This window comes from Myotis lucifugus, unplaced genomic scaffold (assembly GCF_000147115.1).
Source record: "Myotis lucifugus unplaced genomic scaffold, Myoluc2.0 scaffold_66, whole genome shotgun sequence".
Taxonomy (NCBI): domain Eukaryota; kingdom Metazoa; phylum Chordata; class Mammalia; order Chiroptera; family Vespertilionidae; genus Myotis; species Myotis lucifugus.
In genome coordinates, this window is record NW_005871114.1 from 4,735,935 (window position 1) to 4,763,304 (window position 27,370).

The following is a 27,370-nucleotide window of genomic DNA, read 5'->3' on the forward strand; positions in this document are numbered from 1 at the left end:
ATCATGTTACTGAGTGGAATTGAGATTTAAAGTCAGGTCCCCCCAATTTGCATGGCCCAGAGCATAAGCACCATGTGCTATTGGGCTCCTCCCAATCAGTGGGGTCAGAACTTTGTGTGAGCTAATTACTAGCAGTGAAGCAAGGGCTAGAAAAAAATGATAAACATCACAGCTACACTGGGATAGAGTGAATATGTAGGCCAAGGGGCTGGGAGAGCCCTAAAGCCAGGCATCATGGTAGCAGCCAGTTATGCAAAGACCCATGGAACTGGGGTAGAGAGGGAAATGAGAATGCCAAAGGAGGAGTCAAGGGTAACCAGGAGTGAGGGTGTGCTTTCATTACGCTTTACCCTCACACTCTCCTAGACCAGGTGGGCCTGCACCAATGAATGGTTCTTGGAATTTTTTTTTCCTGCAAAGAAAACTTTATTTTATATATCACTAGCCATGTGTGTTTGTCATTAGTTATTACGTAAATGCTGCCTGATGCCATTATCCAAGTGGCATGATCATTTTATGTCCACAATTCACTCAGTACTTAAAGAATTCTCATGATCTACATAAGTACCTCTATCAGTGAAGGTTTAATATTGACATGCAATCTAGCATCCATAATATCTGATGTTTTGCGATGTATTTTTAATCACCTTTTCATTTGAGTTACCTTATGTAAAAAATAAATCCATAGATGCTCTAAGTCTCTAAAGGAGATTTTCCAACGCACTCATAGAAATGGTGAAACAGTGATATTGTCAGAAACAACTTCCATGTCCACATGCTCTTGTAGTTTTGTCCCATTTTGTCTTCCAGCTGCTTTCTTTTGCACGCAAAAGGGCCCGGATGAGGTAAATGTTTTGCTTGACTTCTTTGATGTCCTGAGCTTTCTGTAGTTCTTATTTTTCTTCAACCTGTTCATTATAAATTTAGCTTGACGTTTCTGTTTGAGCTCTTTGACTCTCTTCATTGCATCAATCGTTTTATTCCACAGCTCTCGCTGGTCTTTGACAGGTTCATTTCTACATTTTTCAAATTCAAGTGACTTATCCACTGTAAGCTCTTTACCAGCTGCTTTATGGAATGCGTTAGTCCACCTGACCTTGGGAGGATTGTGCTTCTTTTTAAAGTTTTTTTTTTTAAATATTTTTATTGATTTCAGAGAGGAAGGAAGAGGGAGAGATAGAAACATCAATGATGAGAGAGAATCATTGATCGGCTGCCTCCTGCACGCCCCTCACTGGGGATAGAGCCCGCAACCCAGGCATGTGCCCTTGACCGGAATCGAACCTGGGACCCTTCAGTCCGCAGGCTGACACTCTATCCACCAAGCCAAACCAGCTAGTGCTTCTTTTTAAAGTTTTTAATGACACTTGGATGTACAGAACCTGAACACCTTGTAATCGTTGCAGATGAACATCATGCCGTGGCCAGGGTTTATCTGGTTCTTGGAATTTAAAGTAAGATCTCTGGTCCAGCCAGTGTGGCTCAGCGGTTGAGCATCGACCTATGAACCAGAAGGTTGCTAGTTCTATTCTGTTCAGGGCACTACCCGGGTTGCGGGCTTGATCCCCAATGGGTGGCGTGTAGGAGGCAGCCGATCAATGTTTCTATCTCCCTCCCTTCCCCTTTCTCTAAAAATCAATAAGAACATATTTAAAGTAAGATCTCTGAGGGAGAAGGGGTATTAAAATACAGATTCCTTATTCCACCTATTCCTATGAATCAAAATCCATGAAAGTGATAATAGGGAATGTGCATTTAAACAAGCTACCAAGGGATTCTGACCACACTTGGAGAGCAAGCGCCAGATTACAGGGGTAAATCTGCAGGTGTCTGTGGCTTCCTGCAGCAAAGACCATGTGGCTTGCTCTTGCATTGAATGTGAGCAGATGAGCATGAGAAAGCTTTTCCGTGAGCTGAAACAGGAGAAGACAGTTATTATAAGAAGTGTGAGAACAGGAGGAGAGGAACGAATGTCCTGACCTTTTCCACAGAGGGCTCCAGCACTGCAGAGGTGCAGATGTGGTGAGGTCAAAGGGAAGGGCTGGTTACCCGGCCATCTACTACCAAACCCAGGCTGCGGACTAACCAATAGCATCCTACTATAGTGGAGAAGGGAAGTGGAGAGAGAGCAATGCCAAGGAAGAGACTTTTTATACACTATACTTCAGCTTTTATGCTCACTGCTGCTTACACAGATACATAAAACATTTTTTTTAAAAAATGTAATAGGAGCAAAAGAAGCCTTCACAGTCTAGAAAAGGACAAGCAAACTTAAAGAAAGGATATACATGTGTTATCATTTGTTGAGACAAGTAAGCAGTGACAGGGCTCAGCCTTAGGCACTAAAGGAAGATGTTTGTCAAAGGCAGTGTGGAGACACTAGGGATTGTTTTGGAAAATTAACAGGAAAACAAGACTACAGTTGATACATTACATGCCCTTACTAAGCCTCAGATCAATCATCTGTAAAGTGGGGATAACAACATTACCTTTAACATAGGGTTGTTGAGAAAATTAAATAAGATAATGTATATAATAATGTTTGTGATGAGTTTAACAGGTATATAGTAAGTGCTAGTTATTATAACTCTTATCATAGAATTATGAAATGGACTAAGATAATAAATGTAACACTCTTGGCACAATACCTGCACATACTCAATAAATTGTAAATATAAACATTATTATAATATTTAAAATAACATTAGGCAGCCTGGCTGGTGTTGCTCAGTGGTTGAGCATTGACCTATGAACCAGGAGGTCATGCTTCATTTCCCAGTCAAGGCACATGCCCAGGTTGGGGGTGTGCAAGAGGCAGCTAATCAATGATTCTCTCTTGTCATTGATGTTTCTATTTTTTTCTCCCTCTCCCTTCCTCTCTGAAATCAATAAAAATATATTTTTAAAAATAACATTAGATAGTGGAAGAACAAAGAACAAGGGCAATCAATAGAAAACTAGCAAATAAAGTAATCCAACTATATCAATAATAATTTTAAACATCAATAGTATAAAGAGACCAATGAAAAGAGATTATCAGAGTAGATAAAAAATAAGACCCAACTTTATGTTGTCTACAAGAAACCCACTTTAAATAGAAGACACAAACAGATTTAAGGTAAATGGATGGAGAAAAAAATATACCAGGCTCCCAGCAAAATGGCAGGGTAGGTAATACAATTCTCATATCCTCCCACAACCACATCAAAATTACAACTAAACGACAGAACTACCATCATTCAGAATCACCTGAAATCTAGCTGAATGGAAGTCCTACAACTAAGGATTTAAGAAGGAGCTTCTTCATTGAGACTGGTAGGAGGGGTAGAGACATGGCATGGACCTGTCCCACACCCACATGTAGTGGGGGAAAATTGGGAAGAATACCTCCACTGGGGAGGTCTCCCTTAAAATGCAAGGGGTCCCAGCCCCATATTAGGCTCCCCAGCCAAGGGTTCCAGTGCCAGGAAGAGAAGCACCACTCAACCACCTCCACAAGCAACACACTCAAGTGGCAAACTCAGCAGGTACCAGAGCTCCACTGAAGTAAGTCCTGCTCTGTGGGATGGGCCCCTGTACAGCTGATCCTCCACGGTTGTTGGTGGTCAGATCCAGTCCTTGCAGCCAATCAGCATGAGGGTAAATCAGCACGGGGTAAATCTCTCCCATTGACATTACAACAATCAAGGCTCAACTACAACAGAAAGGAGTACACAACCTACACAGCAGAGAAGGGGTCACACCTAGAGTGCCCAGCTTAGGTGATCAGGGAGGCTGTGCCACTGCACCCTACAGAACATCTACTACATAAGGCCACTCTACCAAGCTTGGGAGACACAGCAGCTCTACCTAATACATAGAAACAAACACAGGGTGGCTGCCAAAATGAGGAGACAAAGAAACATGTCCCAAATGAAAGAACAGAACACAACTCAAGAAAGATAACTTAAAAAAATGGAAACAAACAATCTATTAGATGCAGAGTTCAAAACACTGATTATAAGGATGCTCAATGAACTTAAAATTTCAACAGCATAAAAAAATGACATGGAAACCATAAAAAAGAACCAGTCAGAAATGAAGGATGCATTAACTGAAATAAAGAATAATTTACAGGGAATCAATGGTAGAGTACATGAAGCCAATAATCATATCAGTAATTTGGAATATACAGAAGCAAAAAACATCCAATTAGAACAGAAAAAAAAGAAGAAGAAAAAATGAGGCTAGTGTAAAGAGCTTTTGGGACAACTTCAAGCATACCAACATTTGCATCATAGGGGTGCCAGAAGGAGAAGAAAGAGAGCAAGAAATTTAAAACCTATTTAAAAAAATAATGACAGACAACTTCCCTAACTTGGTGAAGGAAATAGACATACAAGTCCAGGAAGCATAGAGAGTCCCAAACAAGATGAACCCAAAGAGACTCTCACAAAGACAAATCATAATTAAAATGCAAAATGTTAAAGACAAAGAATCTTAAAAGCAGCAAGAGAAAAGCAGTTAATTACCTCTTTTGGATAATTAAGTTCCCATAAGACTGTCAGCTCATTTCTCAACAGAAACTTTGCAGGCCAGAAGGGAGTGGCAAAAAATATTCAAAGTGATAAATAGCAAGGGCCTACCACCAAGATTGCTCTACCCAGCAAAGCTATCATTTAGAATCGAAGGACATATAAGGAGCTTCTCAGACAAGAAAAGGCTAAAGGAGATTATCACCACCAAACCAGCATTGCATGAAATGTTAAAGAATCTTCTTTATGAAGAAGAAGAAAATAAGAAAGGTAAAAATATGAATAATAAAATGGCAATAAATACATATCTATCAACAATTGAATCACAAAAACAAAATGGATGAATGGGCAGAATGAAAGCAGATTCATAGATGCAGAGAACATTTTAACAGATGACCGATGGGAGTGGGGTTTTGAGATGGGGGGCTGACTTTTTGATGTTTTTCCCCAGAGTAAATGACTTCCAAGTTTAGGAATGATGTGTTTTTTTCTGGGAAAACACAAAGCAATGGCAACATCTTCTAACCTGGTCTCAAAACATTCCAATATGATACTGAATCTAATGACTTTGGGGAGAGGTAGGAAGATTGGCTTATTTTTTTTCCTTTATAAACAATTATGCCCCAACTCATAAGAAAGATGATTTTGAGAAATTTTTGAGGTTAGAGATTTAGGGGTGCAGAGTGATGAAACTATCAAAGTTGAGCATGGAGTTACGTGTTGATTTATTGATTTCTGAAAGAGGAAGGGAGAAGGAGAGAAAGATAAAAACATCAATGATGAGAGAGAATCATTGATCAGCTGCCTCCTGCATACCCCCTACTGGGGATTGAGCCTGCCACCCAGGCATGTGGCCTGACCAAGAATCAAACCATGACCTCCTCGTTCATGGGTTGACCACTGATCCACACCAGCTGGGCACATGTTCATTTTTTATCATGCAAAGGAGTTTGGGATCATCTTTAATGGTACTCCTCTACTTCAAACTCCTTTGCAAACTAAAAGAACAATGTGAGACCACTACACACCTACCCAAATGGTCAAAACAATACCAAATGCCAGTGAGCAGGCAGAGCAACAGGGACTCTCATTCATTGCTTCTGGGAATACAAAATGGTATAGCTACTTGGGAGGACAGTTTGGCAGTTTCTTACAAAATTCAACATATTTTTACCATACGATCCAGCAATTGTATTCTTTGATGTTTATCCAAGTTGAAAACATATGTCTACACAAAAACCTGTGCACAAATGTTGGTAGCCACTTTTTTCATAATTGCCAAAACTTGGAAGCAACCAAAATTTCCTTCATAATTGAATGAATTACTTCACAACAGTAATGCAGACGATGAAAAAGTATTCCACACTAAAAAGAAATGAGCAATTGAGGAGACTATGACTGTCGAAGCGGGAGGTATAAGAGAAATCTCTGCACTTTCAATTCTGTTGTGAAACTAAAATGCTCTAAAAACTAAAGTTTATTTTTTAAAAAGAATGATCTTAGATAAATAAAATGTCATACTTATTATACCACACTTGGTTTTCAAATTCATACTAAAGATTTTATAAAGATTCACGTGGTGACTATGTTATAAAAGAAAAAGAAAAAAATACCAGTAATCTTAACTTTAGTGCCCAAGGAAACACTGGGTAAAAAAATTAATACAACCAATGTTCAGACCTCACAAGAGAACAGAGTACATGATATTGACTTTATTAAGAAAACTCCGGTCAGGCTAACAAGACAGGTTGTACAGAGCAACGGCAGCAGAGCAGAATCGATCTGGCTAATTATAGTGTGACTTTTGTCCCACATCCTTGAGTTTTCTGAAAGGTCAGGAAACAGGAGTTCGGTGACATTGTTCTTGGTTGGAAAGGCAAAGATTCTCATTAATTAAGGGACTGAGGAAAGCTTTAAGAGGTCAGTCCTAGGTCCAGTGGTATTTACACCCACTGAGGAAGAGTCTTCAACAAGGAAAAAGGAGGGCGCTGCCAAGGTTGTGGAGAGGTCATTAGGGAAGAGGTTAAACTAAAAGGCACCCCACCTTGGCAGGTCTTCGCCCAGCTCCCTCAGAACTTCCCTGGGAAGGCCCTCTCCCAGCTGGAGTAACATTCGTCTGGAATGTTCCCATCTTGTTGAAGTAAGAGCCATGTGAAGCAGAAACAAAGACCAGATATGTACTTTTCCTCTTGCCTCCCTGAATATTCCATTCATTCCGTCTTTCATATATATATAAATTTATACATATAAATGTATCTTTATTGTTGAAAGTATTACACATGCTCCCCTGTTTTCCCCATTGAGCCCTCCCCCCCATCAATATATATATTTATAGAGTGTCTTCCATATGCTCAGCTGTGTGCTAGGCATCAGGGATATAGCAATAAACAAAGTCCTTGCAGACAATATAGTAAACAGCTCTGCAATAACATGTCAGATATGAGAGATGCTATGAGGAAAAATATATTAGGTAAGGGAATAAATAGTAATGGAGTATTGGGGTACTATTTTAAATGAAGGAGGGCTTCTCTGAGGGGGCAAAGTTTGAGCAGAGATTTAACTGAAGGGATTTTTTAAAAAGTAGATTCAGCTGAAACCCAAGTTGTATGAGTGATACACTCCTTTTAAAAGAAATGAAAAAACTATGCAATCTGAGCCTATGTAACTGAACAAGATTTAGAATGAACAAAATATTACTATGAAATTTACAAAGTTATCAAAGACTAATATATGTCAACCATTCATCCTTTAATGCATCTCTTTCTGCAGAGGAAACACCAACCTAAAGTTAACTTCTACCATTGCCTGTATGTTTTTCTACTTTCACTATGTACATTAAATATTCATAACCAAATTTTCTTGCATATTTTCAAACTCTATATAAATAGAATTAAGCTATAAGAATACTTCTGTATCTTAGGGTTTTTTTTTTTGCTCATCTTTTCTTTGAGATTTATCTATGTAAATGAATAATTTTAACTGTAATATAGTATTCAATTTTATGAACATATTTTAAATAACTAAAGAATATTTATGTAAACTAAAAAATTAATCTTGATATAATTCTATTAACTAAAAAACAGAATTTATTCAGATTTTACCAATTTTTTTTCACTTCTTAAGGACAAATGCATATATCAACTGTAGCATGAAAACAGTGTAATCTCAGAGTTCCTAACCCATATCCCTGAGAAACAAATTTGCCAACTACAGTTCAGTGTTTTTATACAAATCATTTGTCGTTAGCCTTACAGTGTTTCAGTCAAAACACTGTTTCCTAAAGTTACGTACTTCCATCAGCTCCTTGCCTTCCATTCCCTTCAGTTTTGTTTTGTTTTGTTTTTTATCTGCTGTATTCCATTGTTAGAAGCAAGTTGCTGTTCCAGCCCTTAGGGAATAAGGTGCAACCTCCACCGCAAAAATGTTAAGAATATATGATTCATTCAGTCATTTTTGTTGTTGTTAGATGGACATTTAGGTACTTTCTAATTGTTTACTATTAATATCTAACATTTCTTTGTGCATATTTGCTAGAACTTCTCTAAAATATATACTCGGAAGTAGCATTAGGTCATCGGGTAGGCATTTGTCAGGCAGGAAAACTAGTTTTTGCTGCAATACAAACAGCCACAGAATGTCGGTAGTTTAAAAGGCTTCTTTTAGTCCATTGTGGGTGTAGGTGACTCTCCAGGGCAGCTGGCCTCCACCTGCTAGCTCCTGTTTCTAGACGGCTTCAGTCTACGACATCTCCATACACACATTCCCAAGATGATAGCAGTAGGAAAATGACAGCATGGAGACCAAGCACACCAGCTGCCAGAGCTGCCCAGAAGTGACGCACATTACTTACACTCACATTTCATTGGTTAAAGCAAATGACATGGCCAACCCATCTTCAAGGAATTGGGGAGAAGTCTTCCTGTGCTCCTGGAAGGAGAGAAAATTCAGGAATATTGAAGAACAAAACTTACCATAGGCATCTTCCATTTTCCTAAAAACCGCTGGCAGGTATGAGGTGCAAGGAAAGAGCACTATTTCTCTCCATAGTGATTTTATCAAGTTTCCCTCTCATCAAAGTACTAAAAAAGTTCATTGCTATACACCTGTTCGGGCTGCTAAACAAAATACTACAGACTGGGTGGCATATAAACACAAACATTTATTTCTCACCGTTTTGGAGGCTGGAAGTCCAAGATCAGGGTACCAGCATGGCTGGGTTCTGGTAAGAGGCCTCTTCCCGGTTGCAGACTTCTCACTGCATCCTCAGAGGTGGAAGGGGTGAGGGATCTCTTCGGAGCCTCTTTTAGAAGACACTACCGTTGAACCTTGAACACAGGTTTGAACTGCTCTGGTCCACTTAACTCAGATTTTTTTCAATAAATACAGTTGGCCCTTTGAATCCACAGGTTTCACATCCAGGGATTCAACCAAACACGCGTGGAAAACAGTATTTCTGCATTCCCAACAGTGGATTCCCAATCGTGGATGGAAAATAGTATTCAACAGTTGTTGAATCTGCAGATGCGAAGGGCCAACTGTAGAGTCAAAAGTTATACGTGAATTTTTGGTTATGTGGGGGATTGGCACCCCTAACCTCTGTGTGGTTCAAGGGTCAACTGTAATTCCATTCCTGAGGGCTCCACTCTCATGACTTAAGCATGTCCCAAAGGTCTCACCTCCTAATACCATCACCTGTGATGAATTTTATGGGGATGCAAACATTCAGTCCACAGCATACTTTAATCAACATCTGGATTTGTAGACTTTTTAAAGTTTTTCCAGTTTTATATGTGTGAAAAACTACTTGTTGATTTCATTTGATTTCCTGATTACAAGTGAGATTTAGCATCTTCGGATTTGCTTAATAGCTATTTGCATTTCCTCTTCTGCCTGTATAGATTCTTTGTCAATTTTCTACTGGGTCATTTGTATTTTTCTTACTTGTTTATAGGAGTTCTACAAATATTTTCACTATTAATCATTGAGTATTTATTGCACTGCAAATATCTTTGTCCAATGTGCACCTCTTTTCACTTTATAGTATTCTTTTGACAAACAAGTTTTACATCTTAATATAGTCAGATTTGTCCATTTTTTTCTTTCTTGCCCAGCCAGTGTTGCTCAGTGGTTGAGCATTGACCCAGGAACCAAGAGGCCACAGGTTCAATTCCCAGGCAGGGCACATGCCTGAGTTATAGGTTCAACCCCCAGTGAGGGGCATGTAGGAGACAGCTGACGGATGATTCTCTCATAATTGATGTTTCTATCTCTCTCTACTCTCCCTTCCTTTCTCTGAAATGAACAAAAACATTTTTTAAAAATTTTTTCTTTATTGTTGGTGCTTTTATTTTCACGTCCTGGTCTTTAATCCACATGGAATTTATTTTTGTTTATGATATGTGGTTGAAGTAAAAAAAAAAATTTTCTGTATGAATAAATAGTTGGTTCAACTACATCTATTTTTTTAATATATTTTATTGATTTTTTACAGAGAGGAAGGGAGAGGGATAGAGAGTCAGAAACATCTATGAGAGAGAAACATCGATCAACTGCCTCTTGCACACCCCCTACTGGGGATATGCCTGCAACCAAGGCACATACCCTTGACCGGAATCAAACCTGGGACCCTTGAGTCCGCAGGCCAACTCTCTATCCACTGAGCCAAACCGGTTAGGGCTCAGCTACATCTATTGACTGGTCCATTCTTTCCCCACTGATTATACTGTCTCCTTTATCCTATATCACATTTTTTATGTGCATGGGTCTATTTCTGGGTTCTCAATCCTATTTCATTTGTCTGTCTCTGGGCCAACATGATATCATCTTAATTTCTTTAGCTTTATAACAAGTCTTCACATCTAATAAGACAAGTCCCTCTAAGTTATTCTTCAATATTGTCTTGGATATTTGTTCTTTCATATAAATTTTTGAACTCCTCAAGATCTATGAAAAGCCTGCTGGAATTTTTATTAGAATTACATTAAATTTATAGGTTAAATTAGAAAGAATTAATATTTTTATTATACTCATTCCTCCCATTTATGAGTATGACATATCTTTCATTTTATTTAGGTCTACTCTGATATACTTTGGGAAGATTCACAATTTTTGTGATGAGGGTCTTACACATTTTCTGTACATTTTTATTCCTAGGTACTTTTTATTTCCTCCATTTTTGTGTGAAAAAGTAGTAAGTTACACCATTCCCTTGCTGATTCATATTTTCTCATGTATTATTCCAATAAATAATAAGAAGGCCTAAACTTTGAATAATATCTTTCATAATGAGAATATTAAATATGCTTGATAGGAAAGGGAAAGGGTGTTACCTGGCTGTCGTCTAAACATAAAACGAATCACAATGGGAGTTAGAACACTGAATAAAAAGATGATGTAAAATGTGTACCTAGGAAACAGTGTAACCTGAACCTTTATACCTAGAAACCACACTCTTTTTCTGAGTTTCACTATCCTTTCAATCATTCATATTTATTTACTCATGCCTCATTAATTGTACCTCTCCTGTGATATTTTATATCCTCAGGAGCAATTTGATCACTGGTTCAATCACAGGAAACTTACCATATATTTTCTAACCACTTGTATACTCAGTAAATGTCACCTACTAAATGCAATGCCCCATATAAATGTAACTTTCATTCCAAGGCTAGCTTTTTGGTCAGTTTTGTCCACCACCATATCCCCAACATATAGACTAGTGCTTGGCATATATTGGGCACCCAATAAATATTTTTGATTTGTTGAATAAATGAATGAATCTTTACCTCTGTTGAATTTCTCTGATAGGTAGATTTTCTTCTGATTTGAATCTTCCTACTTCCCTAAGTATGTTGAAATCTGTTCATTTCCTGAGGTTCATTCACATGAGGCTTAAAATTGCAAAAAAAGGGAAGGATGCCTGCTGACTTCAGTCACCTTAAGAGAAGTGGTAACACACAAAAAATGACACAAGTGACAGTTCAGCCTAGGTTTTATCAGATGGACATAGACCAAAGATTTAGTCATTCTGAATTGCCACATCTTTTTAAGACAGCAAAGTAATAATGGTCAGGCACTGTGCTAAATGCATTACATATATGATCTCATGTACTCCTGCTAACAACTGTAAAAGACAGGTGTCATTACCTCATTTTACAGATGAAGAAACTGGGACATAGAAAAGATCATTTATTTAAGATCAGTCACTCACAGAATAAGTAGTGGAGCCAAGATTCAAACTCAGGTCTGTCCAACTCCTAGAAAATGCTCTGAACCTCTTTGCCTCTGCTTTATCTGCAAGCCAAAACCCCTGAATAGGAAATAGACCTGTACAGATGGGTCATGAGGTGCAGGACCAACCAAATCTTCTAATTGTGGAGTAATCTTGACTCATGTGTCAGAGATGGCCAATGCCTGAAGCTTTAGATTATTATTTATAGGCGTCCAACTTTACTGGTCCATGTCCAAGTTTTTCTTCTTCTAATGGCACCAGTCTTATTGAATTAGGGACCTTCCTAATGACCTAATTTTAACTTAATTACCCTTTACAGATCCTCTCTCCAAATACAGTCACTTCCAAGGTACTGAGGGTTAGGACGCAACATTGAGTTTGAGGGGACACAACTCAGAATTCAGCCTATCACAGTAAGTAATAAACAATTGTAAAGTAAATAAACACCATCCATACATTCCATGTAAGATAATGAGAGCTCAGTGTACCTACCCAAAGAGGAAGAAAGATAGGGGTAATGCACATCTTGGAAACATCTTACACTCAACCTGCACTTAAAAATAGGCTATGGCAGTGGTCAGCAAACTCATTAGTCAACAGAGCCAAATATCAACAGTACGATTGAAATTTCTTTTGAGAGCCAAATTTTTTAAACTTAAACTATATAGGTAGGTACATTGTTATTAACTTAATTAGGGTACTCCTAAGCTGGCCTTTGCTAAAAACATCCTCAACCTGAGGGGTCGACCTCAGCGAACGTACCCCCACTCTTCTAACGCCACTTCTTCAAAATAGACTCGCCCAGGCCGAAAACCAACTTCCTCGCATGGGCCACGAAGTTTCAATCGCACTGTACGTGTGCGCCCGCACGTGGTATTTTGTGGAAGAGCCACACTCAAGGGGCCAAAGAGCCGCATGTGGCTCGCGAGCCACGGTTTGCCGACCACTGGGCTATGGCATAGAAAGCCACCTTTGGGGAAAAAAAAGGTTACATGTGAAAAGAGTGCATGTATGGAACAGACGGAAGAGTTGTTGATGGCACTACATCTTCATCTCTCTCTTGCAAAGCAAATTGGTTTGGGTTCATCCAAACAAGGCAGGCAATTCAAATTTGTCCCATATGATATTCTCTGACTACTAGAAAGTGTTGCTGAGTAAATGGGCATGTCTTGGCCTAAAACCATAATGTTGAATAGCACTTCTTTAGGTGTATTTATTTAGAGTGTGTTAGAATGAAAAGTCATTAAACCACAAGAAAGGGAGTCATCACCCAAAAGTGGGATAACTTCTCAAGAGCCACGATGGTGAAAGGTCATTGACTGAGTAGTTGTATATAAGTCTGTCCAATGAGCTTTCGTGCTTCAAGTCACCCAGCTTCAATTATAAACCGATGGCCAATTATGTTCCACCTATTTTAATTTGTTTTTTAACCCTCACCCAAGGACATGTTTTTATTGATTTTAGAGAGAGAGTAAGGAAGTGGGAGAAAGAGAAAGAGAAAAAGACAGAGGAACATAGATGTGAGAGAGAAATATCTTTTCTGAGGATATGTTCTGTCTTGGGCATGAGTGTGGCTTTTTAAAATCCTCAGTAAACATGGGCTTTTTTGAATGGCCTAATTTCTCAGAGAAAGTCTCTCCAGCTCTTTCATCCAGGGTTTGGGCAGTTTGGTGTATGTCTCAACTATAATCTTTTGCCCAGGCAGCTGCAGAGTTGTTGCTGTTGCTGTTGTTGTTTTGTTCACCTTATAATATTTCAAGCAATATTCACCACTTCTCTGCCCTGAATAAGTTTAGAGTAGGTGAAACAGAGACATACCTTGCACTAGTCCTTCAGGTAACCTCCAGACAGGTTAGAACAAACACAATGATTTTTGAATAAAGTCTGCTCTACTCCCTCCGGAACGAGGGCCAGGGTCCCACACTGGGAATGCAGGCTGCTGTCTTCAAGACCGCTACTCTGCCAAGAAGCGGGCGAGTCAAGGGCAAGTGAAAATAGCACAAAAAGATCCTGCCTTTTCTAGGTTGGCCTTTTCTTGATTCAGCATTTCCCTGGTTGTTCTGAATATTTTACTATTTTTCAGAGTTCTGACAAAGTTTGTTTTGACAATTATTTATTTTTTTAATGTTTCTGTGGAGGGGTGTTTGGAGCTGCCTACACCATTTTGATGATGTCACCTTTTAGTATGTGTTTTAATTTTGTATTTTGAAATAATTTGACTTTTTTAAAAGTTGCAAAAACAGTAGAAAGAATTCCTGTATACTTTTCTATAGCTTCTCCAAATCTTAACATATTTTATGACCGCAGAACAATTATTAAAACCTGGAAATTGATATTGATACAATACTACTAGCAACTCTATAGTTCTTATTCAAATGGCTCCAATTACCTCACTAATGGTCTTTTTTGGGGGGTCAAGGATGGAATCCAGGATCACACATTGCATTTAGTTTTCACGTCTCCTAAGTTTCCCAAATCTGAGCGAAGTCCTGTCTTTCTTTGTCCTTTACAACTTTGACATTTTTGAAGGACGTCATCTAGTCATTTATAGAATGTCTCTCAATATTTCCTCATGGTTAAGTTCCTCATGGTTAAAGTCAGGTCTATATTTTTTTAAATGTTGTGCCCATCTCATTGAAGCATATCTGGGAGCATACAATGTTGATATTGCAAAGATAGTTTAGGGAATTCTCACCCAGCTTCCCTTAATGCTATCATTGTCAACTGATGGTCAGTGGCGCTAAGTCAACACCAGTAGGAATCCCCAATTTGGGGTGGGGGAAGAAGGAAACTTTATTCAGTGCAAACAGTGATACAGCATGGCTGTGAAACATCACTGCTGTGGAACAGCTCAATAGTGCTACACGCAGCTGTGAAAACAGCATGGCTCTGGAACAGGGAAACGTATTCTTTGGTCTTGGTGGAAAGGGCGCTCCCCAAGCCAGATGGAAGCTGGCTTATATGAACAGAAGTCCCTGCCCATGGCCCCTGATTGGTTCCTCCTCATGCAAATGAGGAGGCCAAATCCTTGAAGTTTGACTGGCCCTAAAAGTCATTGTCCTGATTTGGTCAGAATAGAGCTGCTCTATTGGTCAGAGCTGCACAGCTCTGATTGGCTGGGGAAACCTCTATAAGGGCTCACTCAGATGGCAGAAACACAGTGCAGAGGTAGGCGGTTCAGCACAGAAACAGGCAGTTTAGCACAGAGGCTTCTCAGTGAAGTGCAGTTTGGTGAGAGGCCCCTGTGCAGAAATGGCCTCTAGGCTCTGTGGTGTGTGTGTGTGTGTGTGTGTGTGTGTGTGTGTGTGTGTGTGTGTGTGTGTTTCTTAACCCAGTTAGCCACCATAGTCCTCAGGGTTCATATCATGTACATAGCCATGGCATTTTTGTTAACACTAAAAACTTAACATTGTCATATACTATTACCTAACTACAGACTTTATGAGTACATGGATCACCAGTTTTTCCACTGTCCTTTTTCTGTTCTGGAATACAATCTAGGATACCACATTGCACTTAGAGGTCGCTCCTGTTTTATGTGATTCCTCCACCATTAACCCATAGCACAGGAGCCCTGCCCTTGCCCTCTCCATATTAGAACCTCAATACGCTGATAATATGGTTACCAATGGCTACCAAGTTTCACTTCTCACATCTCCTAACCACAAGAGAGGAACTGCCCATACTTTCTGTGGTTCATATTCAAAAATCTTAAAGAATTATTTTAATTGGATTGGCTTGTGACAATAATTCAGATATAGCTGAGATAGGAGGGTCACATAACATATGGTTACTGAGAGCCTACGCTAATGAAGCAGAGCTATTCCTGCAGAAGGGAAATCATTGTAACTTGAGCAGTGACCTCAGTTGAAGTCACTATATTAATGACTAACTAATTGAAGTCATGATATTAGTGATTAACTAGCCCATTCACCTCATTTCACAGATGAGGAAACTGAAGTCCAAAGAGGTAAGTAACTTTTCAAAGGCTCAGAGCTAGTCCTTAGCAAAACGAAGGAGAAACCCAGGCCTTCTAACACCCAGGCCTAGACATTTGCCTCTATGTCCCTATCACTACCATGATTTTTACATTAATCCCAAGAATCAAAGAATCTGAAATTAGAAACAATCTCAAAGCTTATCTAGTTCTTATTTATGCATGAATTCCCCAGTGCATCCAAGCTGATCCCAGGGAAACAGAAACCATTCCTGTCTGTTTGTTTCCAATACTGGGATTTCAAAATAATTCACATTCGGCAGGTTAGGATATAAACTATTTTACTTAGCAAGGAATTGGGTGGAGTGGGGTGAGGGGAAGAAGGATATTCATCAGCAGATTTGTTAAGCAACCTAGACTTACCATGTGATGAAACACCAGACAATCAATAAAAGAGAGTGAAGAGATCTGTATGTGTCAATCCAGGAAGCTGTTTCAATCATAGTGTTAAGTGAAAAAACAAATTCAAGTAAAAGATGTGAATAGTGTAAACTTATTCATGTGGAAGACAGGGGGAACAGCAACTATCACCACATTGTTAATAGTCGTCTTCAATGGCAGGTGGGATCACAGAATATTTTCTATTTTCTTCATTAAACTGTCTATAATGTTTGAATTTTTAAACAGTGAACATGAACTGAAAACATTATGAGAGTGAAATAAGATCACACAGTGTGTGATTCCCTTTCTATGAAATATCTATAATAGACAACTCCATAAAGACGGAAAGCAGATTAGTGATCACCAGGTGTGAGGGAGCATGGGGAGTGACTACTTAATGAATACAAGATGGTAAAAATGTTTTGGGACTAGATAAAGGTCATGGATGCACATTGTGAATGTACTAACTGCCACTGAATTGTACATTTTTAAATGGTTCATTTATGTTATATGAATTTTGCCTCAAAAAATTATTTTCCTGAAATAAGGAAATCTCAATATCTACATATACTTTCTTATGGGTTTTGGGAAAATTATTTATCTTTGCTACATCAGTTAGTTCATCTGTAAATAAAGAGTTGAAGCAGCTGGCCTCTAAGATGCATTCAGGTTCTAATACTATGATTCAGGATACAGTCAACTTACGTTCACTCCCTTGTCATTCAGGCTAAGATGGCACAAGCTATATTTTTGAGCAGATTCATCACACTGTTGACCTAAAATTAAGGAGAAATAAGAGGTAAACTACTACTTTCAAAGATCATAAATGTATAGATTCATTCACGCCCAATAATGAATGACAAGTGATTACAGAAAGAGTATGGGTGTAAGAAAGTCGGAGGAAAAAGGTAATAATCATAGGTAATATGTACTGAGTATCTGCCATATACTATGCTAGATGCCTAATGAATGTTATTTATATTTTTAAAGGCAATCTTTAGAAGAAAACAATGAAGCTCAGAAAGGGTAAGTAACTTGCCCAAGGACCCACAACTAGTAAGAGGCAGAAGTGATGTTGAAACTCAGGTCTATTTATACTCTAAAGTCCACATTCCTTCCACTTACTCATGCTGTTTTCCAATTAAAAAAAAAAAAAGGATTCAAGGAAACTGACATGGTGTTAGAGACAGGAAATGCAAAAGGAAACAAAAAAAAGTGAAAAGAGAACAATCAATAAAAATCCAGGTTTATTGCTGTGCTTGAGTGGACCCTCCCTGGGTCAATTTCTCTCCTTATCTTCTGGTAATCCTTCTGTATAGCTATGACAAATTGTGTTTTTTCATCATAATCTGCTAAAAACAAAGTTCCACTGATTTTAAGGTAGCTTATACCTACACTTCCATGAAGGAAATCTAAAAATGATTGCATTGGATATTATTGACTGAATATTATGACTTACTGAGTGTGGTCAGATATTCAGGGGCTGGACTGCCCATGCTCAGTCACACATTGAGCCTTTAAAGATATGTTATTGAGAGCCAAGGACAGTCTTATATTATAGAATTTGACCCTAAATTCAAATTGTTGCATTATAATCAAGTTGCATTTCCCTGCTTCAATGAATTCAGGAGACAACATGGAGACTAATAGGGAAAATCTCATTTAAAATGGCAGCACACCGTAGGTGGTTTGGCTTAGTGGATAGAACGTTGGCCTGCGGACTAAAGGGGCCCAGGTTTGATTCTGGTCAAGGCACATGCCCAGGTTTCGGGCTCAAACCCCAGTAGAGGGTGTGTGGGAGGCAGCCAATCAATGATTCTCTCTCATCATTGATAAAGAAAAAAAAATGGCAGCAATGTGGGCAGCTCAGCCTGGAAAGGGACATGTGACCCAATCCTGGCCAATGGGACCTGGGTTGGGGGGAGATGCCTATAGCTGAGCTGCCAGGAGGAGTTTTCCTCTATGATCAAAAGGGAAGCTTTTTGGGGGCTAGGGGAGCTTTGGGGGGAGCTTTCGGGGGAGAGCTTTGAAGACAATTGTCTAGAATGTGATGACTGGAACTATGGCAACCATCATGAAACCCCAAGAGGCTAAGTTGAGAACAACACAGCAGAAAAAGAATCTGTGCCAAGATTCCTAAGCCGCTGCCCAACGCTGGAATGCTCTGCCTCCAGGTTGTATTATAGAAAATAGTAAATAATAGATGTAAGCCACCTATTACTAAGTAATCTGTAATTATAGCCCCAAACATTCCAACTGATGCACAGGTCAATTAAAAAAAAATGACTGGACAGAAAACCGAATAAAGGATACAAACAGAAAACTCACATAGGAGGAAATACAGAGAGCCAAAAACCATCTTAAAAGCTATTCAACTTCACTAATAATAAGAGAAACACAAATGAATAAGATTCCTATTGCCCATTAGATTTATAAAATTTGGTAATACTGCAGTTGATAAGTATTTAAGGAAACAGGACTTCTCAGTGTTTGGGTAGATTGCAGACTGGTACACTGGTATACAATTTGGTAATGTTTATTAAAATTTTAAATGTGCATACCCTTTAACCCAAAAATTCTAAACAAATACTCACATGATCACAAAGCTATTTACAGAAGGATGTTCAGTACTACACTGTTTGTTAAGCCAAAAAACAAACAAAAAAATCTAAAATAGTCCAAGGTCCACCAGTAAGGAATTGAGTAAATAAATTATAGTCCGCTCTACTGTGGAATAGCTACCGTCATACAAAATAATGGGGTAAATTTGTGCCTACTGACCTTTGAATCTAAGATATAGAGTTAAGGATAACATGTAAGTTTCAGAAGGATATACATTGCCCTAACTGGTTTGGCTCAGTGGATAGAGTGTTGGCCTGTGGACTGAAAGGTCCCAGGTTCAATTCTAGTCAAGGGCACATGCCTGGGTTGCAGACTCAACCCCCAGTGGGGGCTTGCAGGAGGCAGCCAATCAATGATTCTCATCATGGAAGTTTCTATCTCTTCCTCTCCCTTCCTCTCTGAAATCAATAAAAATGTATTTTAAAAAAAGAATATACATTATATTCTCTTTTGTTTTTTATGTAAAATACTTTTATGTGCACTGAAATAACTCTAGAACACTCTATAGCAAAGAATAACCTCAGGGAGGTTGATATGAGGGCCTTCAATTTTAAATTTTGTACATTTCTCTGTGTTTAGGAGTATGTGTGTGCACAATTAGAAAAAAGGAATTGATTTTTAATCTTATCAATCTACGGAAAGAACTGGTCTTCCCTTAGTATTCACAACTCTCCTCAGAGGACTGTAGCCAAATGTCTTAACTCTTCCCAGGTAACATGGAGCCCAAGGTGCTGATCTTGCTTGGGGACATGTCTCCTGTGTAGGGCTTGAAGGTGAGGTGAGACCGGCCCTGTGGCCATGAAGGGGAGTTCTGAGACACAGCAACCAGGGACAAAAGGGATAGCCAAAGAACTCAAAGCCAGGTGGCACTGAATGGAGGGTGGCTGGTGCCTCTAAAGTGATTCTCTGAACAGCTGAGGCAAAGTGGCTCACAGGGCATCAGCACCGCAGAGGCTAGAAAGGAGGAAGCAATGAAGATAGGGAACCATCCGTGAATAACCCGAGTATAAAGAAGCAATAAAGCACTAGGCTTGTTTCCATTTCCTATTTAAAATTGTTTCAGTTTAAAAAAAAAAGAAAGAAAGAAAGAAAGAAAGAAACAACCTGTACCTTCTTAAAGCATACAGTTTTTTAGGTGTAACTTAATTTCTTTCCGGTCATAGTCCTGTGAAAATTTGCATACTGCCTTAATGCAAATAATTTTTAAAAAGAGTGCCTCATTAGATTCTGTTGGCTCAAAGGGATTTTATAGAATCAAGCCCCATCTCTCTTCCTCTGACATCTGATTTTGGTAAATGAGCATCATATGGGAAAGTTGCTGCAAGATGGTACCCCCAAACTCCTGAACATTGAGCAGGGAGGAAGCTCCTTCGCCACTTCTATCCTCCGAAAGCTGTTGCTGTTCGGAAGCCTCTGGGGCAGTCAGCCATTTCCCTGGGCAGTCGAGCTGGGTGATAAGTCCTTTTTAGGCAAGGCATTAGAAGGAGTTGGCTGAGCTGATTGAAAGAAGAAAAAAAAAAACCTTGGTCAACAGGGCGGAGCCAGCCCTGGGGCAGAAGTATTACTTCACAGTTGCATTGGCTTCCTGTGGCTGCCAATACAGGCACCATCTGGCTGCCAGCCCACCACCGAGAAGAGGGAACTCCAGGGAGAAGAAAATAGCCACGAGGCCCCAGAGTGGAAGTGCAGCCTGAGAAACTTCAGCCAGGCTGGGACCCTGCCAGCTGGTCATGCCGCTCTGCAGAGTGTGGCTGACAGCGCTGCTATCCCTCCTGTGGTGAGCGCAGTGTGTTCCATAAGCACTTTTCACATATTATTTCATTCCTACCACTTAGTCCCTATGTAAGGCTAGTGGGCAGGTGTCCTTATTTCCTCCATTATCCGATGGGGAAAGTGAAGCTCGGAGAGGTGAAGTCACCTGCCCCAGGACACGCAACCAGGGAACAGAGGAAGGAGCCCAGAGTCAAACCCCCGGCATGGCCAGCTCCAAGGGCCAGGCTGTGACAGCAGCAACTGGAATTCTCAAGTGAAAATCAAGAGGATGCGGGGAAGGTACGTGCTGCCTCCAGCTGATGCTGTGGATTGGAGCAGTCTTGTCTCCTCGCTTGTAGGTAATATTTGGGGTCTTCCTTCCTTGCACACAACCAGGCAAATGACTGCAATTCTAAAAAGAGATAAATATAAAAACAAGAAGTGAAACACTGCAGACACCTGAAACCGGACCATTTCTGCAAGCTCGAGCTAGCGGAGCTGCCGCACAACAGAAATAGTTCTGTCCTGTTTAGATAGGCTTTGTTTTGCTACATGGCTGCATATGCAGTGAAGTGATATGAAGTCCTGAGGGTCCACTCCTTTGATGAGTTAAACACACAAAGGCCTACATTTTGATGTAATCTGATAGCATGTAGTTAAGTCCTAGACAAACTGCGACTGTGAGGAAGTGATAAACCCAACTTCCTGCACAAAGCTGCCTGAGATAACACTTTCCATGGACTGGAAGGAGAAAAAAAAAGAGAGACATGACTGCTACAGAATTAAAAGGAACTATTCCGTTCTTAATAAATAACCCCTTTTTTCATGTGGTCCCAGCAACAGCTAAGCAAATCTGACTGCAGTCAGCAGTCAGCTGGCTGTGTAGGACAGTCATTCTACACAGAACTTAATTCTGATTTTTATTCATGGACAAAATCAGTCACTTGAGATTCACGTGATTTTTCCTCTCTTTAAGATATTTTAGCTCAAACTCAAACTCTCAAGTATCTTCTTGGCCAGGAGAACTTCCCTGCAGTTTACCAAGAACTCAGATTGAGAGAACTGAGGTTGCATTAACTGGCTCAATGGTGTTCCCACTGAGTCATTAAAGAGGTCCATTAAGTCTAAATAAACACACCATCAGAACAGTTGCCAATTTACGGAAGGACCAATAGGGATTTCCACAATCAAAACAGGGTCAGAGTGACAATTTTACTAAGTGTTCTCATAAATTGTGTCATAATTAAACAACCAATAAGAGCTGACTATACTGGGAATTTCCTGTGAATGCATTCATTCATTCACTAATTTAGCACATATGTATTGAGTGCCTACTATGTGCTAGGAAATACAATAGTGAACAAAGAAAAAGAAAGCCCCTACTTTCTCTTTCCAGTCTAATTCAGGAGGGTAAACATTGAAGTAAGCATGTAAATATATGTAAATCACAAATTATATTGGGTGCTGTGAGGAGAAAAGCACAGGGTGGGCTGAATTCAGTTTAGATGGGGTGGTCAGGGAAGACTTCCCTGATGATGTGATATTTAGGCCAGGATCATCCAAGCAGACCAAGAGTGAGGACAGGGGAGCTCCAGCAGAGAAAACAGCCCAGATCAAGGTCCCGAGTTGGGGAAGAGCTCAGTGCCTTCAAGGAACTAATGCAAGGCCTGTGTGGCCAGAATAAATTAAATCAGAAGAGAGAGGGCCCAGCCAGCGTGGCTCAGTGGTTGAGCATCAACCTATGAACCAGGAGGTCATGGTTTGATTCCCTGTCAGGCCATATGCCCAGATAATGGGCTCAATCCCCAGTGTGGGGCGTACAGGAGACAGCCAATCAATGATTCTCTCTCATCATTGTTTCTCTCCCTCTCTGAAATCAATAAAAATATATTTTTTAGAAGAAGAAGAAGAAGGAGGAGGAGGAGGAGGAGGAGGAGGAGGAGGAAGAGAGTGTGATACAAGCCTGGAAAGTACAGAGGAGCCAGATCAGGCGAGGCCTTGAGTTTGGATTTATTCTGAGCACATTGGGGAACATTCCATGAACACTGCTGACCTCTAATAGTGCTCTGCTTCCAGATGGTTTGCTGGTCAAGGATCTCAAAGAGAATGCAGCAGCCCTAACATTCTTTGGGGAAAATTGTGAGATAATATATGCATCACCCATGGACATAGATAATAGTGTGGTGAAGGCCCAGGGTTGGGGAAGGGAGCAGACTAGAAGAAGTCAATGCGGAAAAAGGGGGTATATCTGTATAACTTTCAACAATAAAGATTTAAAAAATTTTAATGTGAGATGAAATTCTTACAAGTAATTTGGAGCATAAGGTATTCCCCTAAGTTCAGTCAGATTAGCCAAGCCACAAACTGGGATGGGGAAAAAATCAGGGTGATGAAAAATTAACAAGCAATTGAATCACATGTCATTTTATTATTTTAATATGATTATAATCACACGGTTCTTACATATAGATATGGACCGATTCTCTTGTTTTACAAGAGAAGAAACTAAGGCCCAGAAATGGACTTTGGAGGTTCCTTTGCCCAGTCACTCAAATGGAAAAATCGACGTCCAGGTGTTCAGAACCTCACCAGCCTGTCACTGAGGATGGTGGGTCTGGAAACCTTGGCTTCCAAAGTACAAAACCAGTTTCAAGTTTTCCCTCTTTAAGTCTTATTAGTCTTGGTCTTATTCCACAACCAAGTGGCTTCAAAGAGTTTTAAGGCACAGGTTAATAAAATTTGTTTCCTCCTCTTGTACGAATTTCCAGGTCCTGACCCCTTGTGTCTCTGACAAGCTATTCTGTATAAGCCCCACTGGCTATCTGACCTTCAACTCCAGGGGATTTTGAAGTGCAGAGTATGATTATAAATTTGCTTTTCATCCTGAGGCTCCTGGTAATGGATCCTGACCTCCTTCAAATGAAGCTGGAGATCTTGCTGGTTTGAGGTTGAATTAAGTTATTAAAAAAAGGTTGGCACCTCCAGAGCCAGCCAGCCAGTGCCTTTGCTTTTCGGATGGCTTTGCACTTGGGGTTGATTGCACTCCTGCTATGTGGTAGCCTTCTGACCTGGGTGTGGTTTCATTTAGCTGACCGCAGATAAAAGCCTCAGCCTCTCTCACCTCCACGTCTCTTCAGATGATGCCTAAGGCCCTTGCATTTCCAACATTCTACATGTCCAAGACAAATCAAAAAGAGTATGGAACCTCAGCAGACAATGGCTTTAACACCTGACTTTCTAGAGTAGGAAGGATGGGAGGAAGGAAGGAAAGAAGGCAGGGAAGAAATCATTCGTGAACCAACTAAGGAAGGAAAAGAGGAAAAAAGCTATGCTTTTCAAACCTCTCTGCAGCCTTCATAGAAATATGAAGGACTTCCGTTGTGAATAAGTTATTGCTTATTTAACTATCCAAACACAGCCAGTGGCGTATACCTAGGCATCCTTTGCAGACCTGACTCTAGAGGTGGAGAATGGCTTGTGCGTCAGCAACTTCTATTTAAGAAAACAAATAGAAGCTTCAAGAAAAAAATTGTCAGAGAAGAGTGATTTTTTTTGGTCTTAAATTTGAAATACTTTATATTGCAAGGGTTTTGTGAACTGTTGGCATTTATGAAAAGTACTTAGCCCAAAGCTTAGCACTTAGCAAGTGCTCAGTACATTATAATGCTGTAATTCATACTATTGGTCCAGGCATCAGAAAGCCTGAAATCTAGACTTCTGAATAGCTATGGTTTAAGCAAGTGTCTCTGCCTCTCTGAGTCTATTTTTTTAATTTGTAAGGGGAATGAATTGGGTGGAATTAGGTGGCATATGGTCTGTTCCAGTTAGCATTCTCCAAGTCCGTTTCTAATGTTTGAGTTGAACACTAATATCATTATAGAGGAAGGAATTTCTCACATCATATTATAAAGCACTTACATAACTTCACAGAACACTTCTCTTTCCTTCCATAATTCGGTAGATTTTGGAGTATTAAAATTAAAGAGAAGTAAATGGGATTAACAATTACCTAAAGGGCCAATTGTGGGGGCAAATTTTGAGCAAATAATTAAAATGTAAATCCTCTTTTAAAATGCCAAGTTAGGGAGTTTGTTCCTAATAATGCATTGTGATGCGTGGAGGACTGTCAGAGTTTGCCCAAGCTTTGCTGACTCCTGATCCAATCACAAAGTCCACTGAAGGCTCATGATTTCCTAAAACTGGATCTCACACACCCCTGGGAGACTGTCATTTCTCTGAGGGCTTCTCTTCAAGTAGAATTGTTTTTACCTTCCCAAACTGAGTCAACACATCTGTTCTTACCTATCTTAAAAGCTTCATCCACTCAACAATTGTCCAAAAGGAAGAGGGGGGGGAAGCTATTGTGCGATGAAAAATTTTGGCAAATCTTATGAAAACACATTCTGAAAACATCTCTCATTTCTGAGAAACAAAGTAAAATGTATGAATTGTTTTTTGTCTCATGACTAACAAAATAACTCATTGCTACAATGAGGTATTTTGACCATATCTACATAAAGCAAGTACAAACATTCAATTGAAAAAATAAAAATTTCAGTTTCTTCTTAAGTGAAGAAAACTCTTTGTAAATGTCCTAGAGAAATATAGTAGCTTTCTGTTCACACTTTGCAAGGAAAAAGGGTGGATCGTTCCACTACTGACATATTAAAAAAGAAAGAAAGAAAGAAAGAAAAAAGAAAAATAATTCAATTGGAAAAATAAACTTTGAGTACCTTCTTTCTAAGAGGCATTGAACTTGGCCTCCAAAAACTAGGCAGGCTGTCAAGAGCAATTTTAAGCTATTGGGGTGTTAGTTGTAGCTTCTATGCACTGGGAAGTTTCTTTACACCTACTAATCTGTGCTGTTCAATACAGTAGCTATTAACCACATGTGGCAATTGAGCACTTGAAATGTGGCTAGTCCAGGGGTGGGCAAACTTTTTGACTCGAGGGCCACAATGGGTTCTTAAACTGGACCGGAGGGCCGGAACAAAAGCATGGATGGAGTGTTTGTGTGAACTAATATAAATTCAAAGTAAACATCATTACATAAAAGGGTACGGTCTTTTTTTTTTTTTAGTTTTATTCATTTCAAACGGGCCGGATCCGGCCCGCGGGCCGTAGTTTGCCCACGGCTGGGCTAGTCAAACTGAGATGTGCTGTGAGTGTAACATACACACTGGGTTTAGAAGACTTAGAACAAAAAGAGAATGTAAAATGTCTCATTAATAATTTTATATTGATTATATATTGAAATAATACTACTTCAACTCTATTGGGTTAAAATATATTACTGAATTAAACTTATCTGTTTCTTTTCACTTTTTTTTAATATATTTTATTGATTTTTTACATAGAGGAAGACAGAGGGATAGAGAGTCAGAAATATCAATGAGAGAGAAACATGGGTCAGCTGCCTCCTGCACACCTCCTACTGGGGATGTGCCCGCAATCAAGGTATATGCCCTTGACTGGAATCGAACCTGGGACCCTTCAGTTCGCAGGCCGACGCTCTATCCACTAAGCCAAACCAGTTAGGGCTCTTTTCATTTTTTTGATGTGGCTGTTAGAAAATCTAAAATTACATATGTATCTTGCATTTATGGTTCACATTATATTGTTTTGGCTTTGACACTTGGCTTCTTGTTTATTCTAGGGCTGAGAATCCACCTAAGAATTCTGTCAGGAACACCTTAATTTTATTTTAAAAAATATCCTGTCTGATCATAGTGTGGTATTATAGGTTTGTAACTAGAAATAAACCAAAGGTACATCTGGAATAATGAATATTTATTTAAATGAAAAGATGATCATGTTAAACTCGGGGGGGGGGGGGGTAAAAATACATTTAAGATAAAATACAGCAAATTCTTAAAAGTTTTATAATACCCACTGTTGGTGCTGATGAGGGGAAACAGGCATTTTCATACTTGTGGGAGTATAGGCTTTTTGGAGGGCAACTTAGCAATAGCTATCAAAATTTAAAATGTACATACCCTTTGATCTGGGATTTCCATTTCAGGGATTTACCCAACAGTTATACCGGAACAGTTATGCAAAGATGTATCAAAAAGATTTTGTGATAGCAAAAGACTGCAAATGATCTAAAGTTTCATAAATAGGAAACTGGCTAAAATATGTGATACATTCATATATTGAAATACTATGCTGCCAAGAAAAATGGTGGTGATGGTCTCAATAGCAGCAGCCATAGAAGTAGCAACAGCAGTAACAATAGTAGTATGAAGAATTATATTAAGAAATTATAAAGGAAAAAGCACAGTGTAGGAATTATTTACTCAGAATTATCTGAGATTATGTTTTCTGCCATTAAATGAAATGAAAGGTTAAAATAATCATTACGTGGAATTATAGAGGAAAAAATATATTATTCTTGATCATGTGAATTTTAGGGACTAAGTACTTATACCTGCTACATTTGTGTTTATAAAGGTTGTTCTGGAATCAGGATGGATTAGAGCAATAAGACTAGAAAGGATCTTATAGAAGGGCCTGGCACACAGTAAGCACAATAAATGCTTGTTATTGTCATTATTATTTACTTATTTTGGATTTTTAATGAGTGAAACAAACAAAAAAAGATCTAAAAACATAGCTTCTGGAGAAACCATTTGTTCTTGTGGCCTCACATCAGGCCTTACCTTTCAGAGCAGGGTCTTTGAAGATGTCTTTGTTGGTTATAGTTTTGTCCAAGGAGATATCCACAGAGCACCTTGTGGGCATGAGGTGACTGTAGTTGTAGACTTTCACAAAAGACTTGACCTTTGACCTCTTGGCAATTTTCTCCTTGCCTATGGCGGCTGTCAATTCCAGCCACCAGAGCATAGCTGTAGTGGGGATCTGAGGTGCCAT

The 27,370-nt window shown here is 39.4% G+C and overlaps 1 non-coding gene and 1 pseudogene across 1 annotated transcript; one reads left to right on the forward strand and one right to left on the reverse strand.

Annotated features, from left to right (window-relative positions):
- Window positions 1-724: 724 nt before the first annotated feature.
- Window positions 725-27,370, reverse strand: LOC102428895 (annotated as a pseudogene).
- LOC111826304 lies at window positions 25,036-25,163 on the forward strand. Its single transcript, XR_002829592.1, has one exon.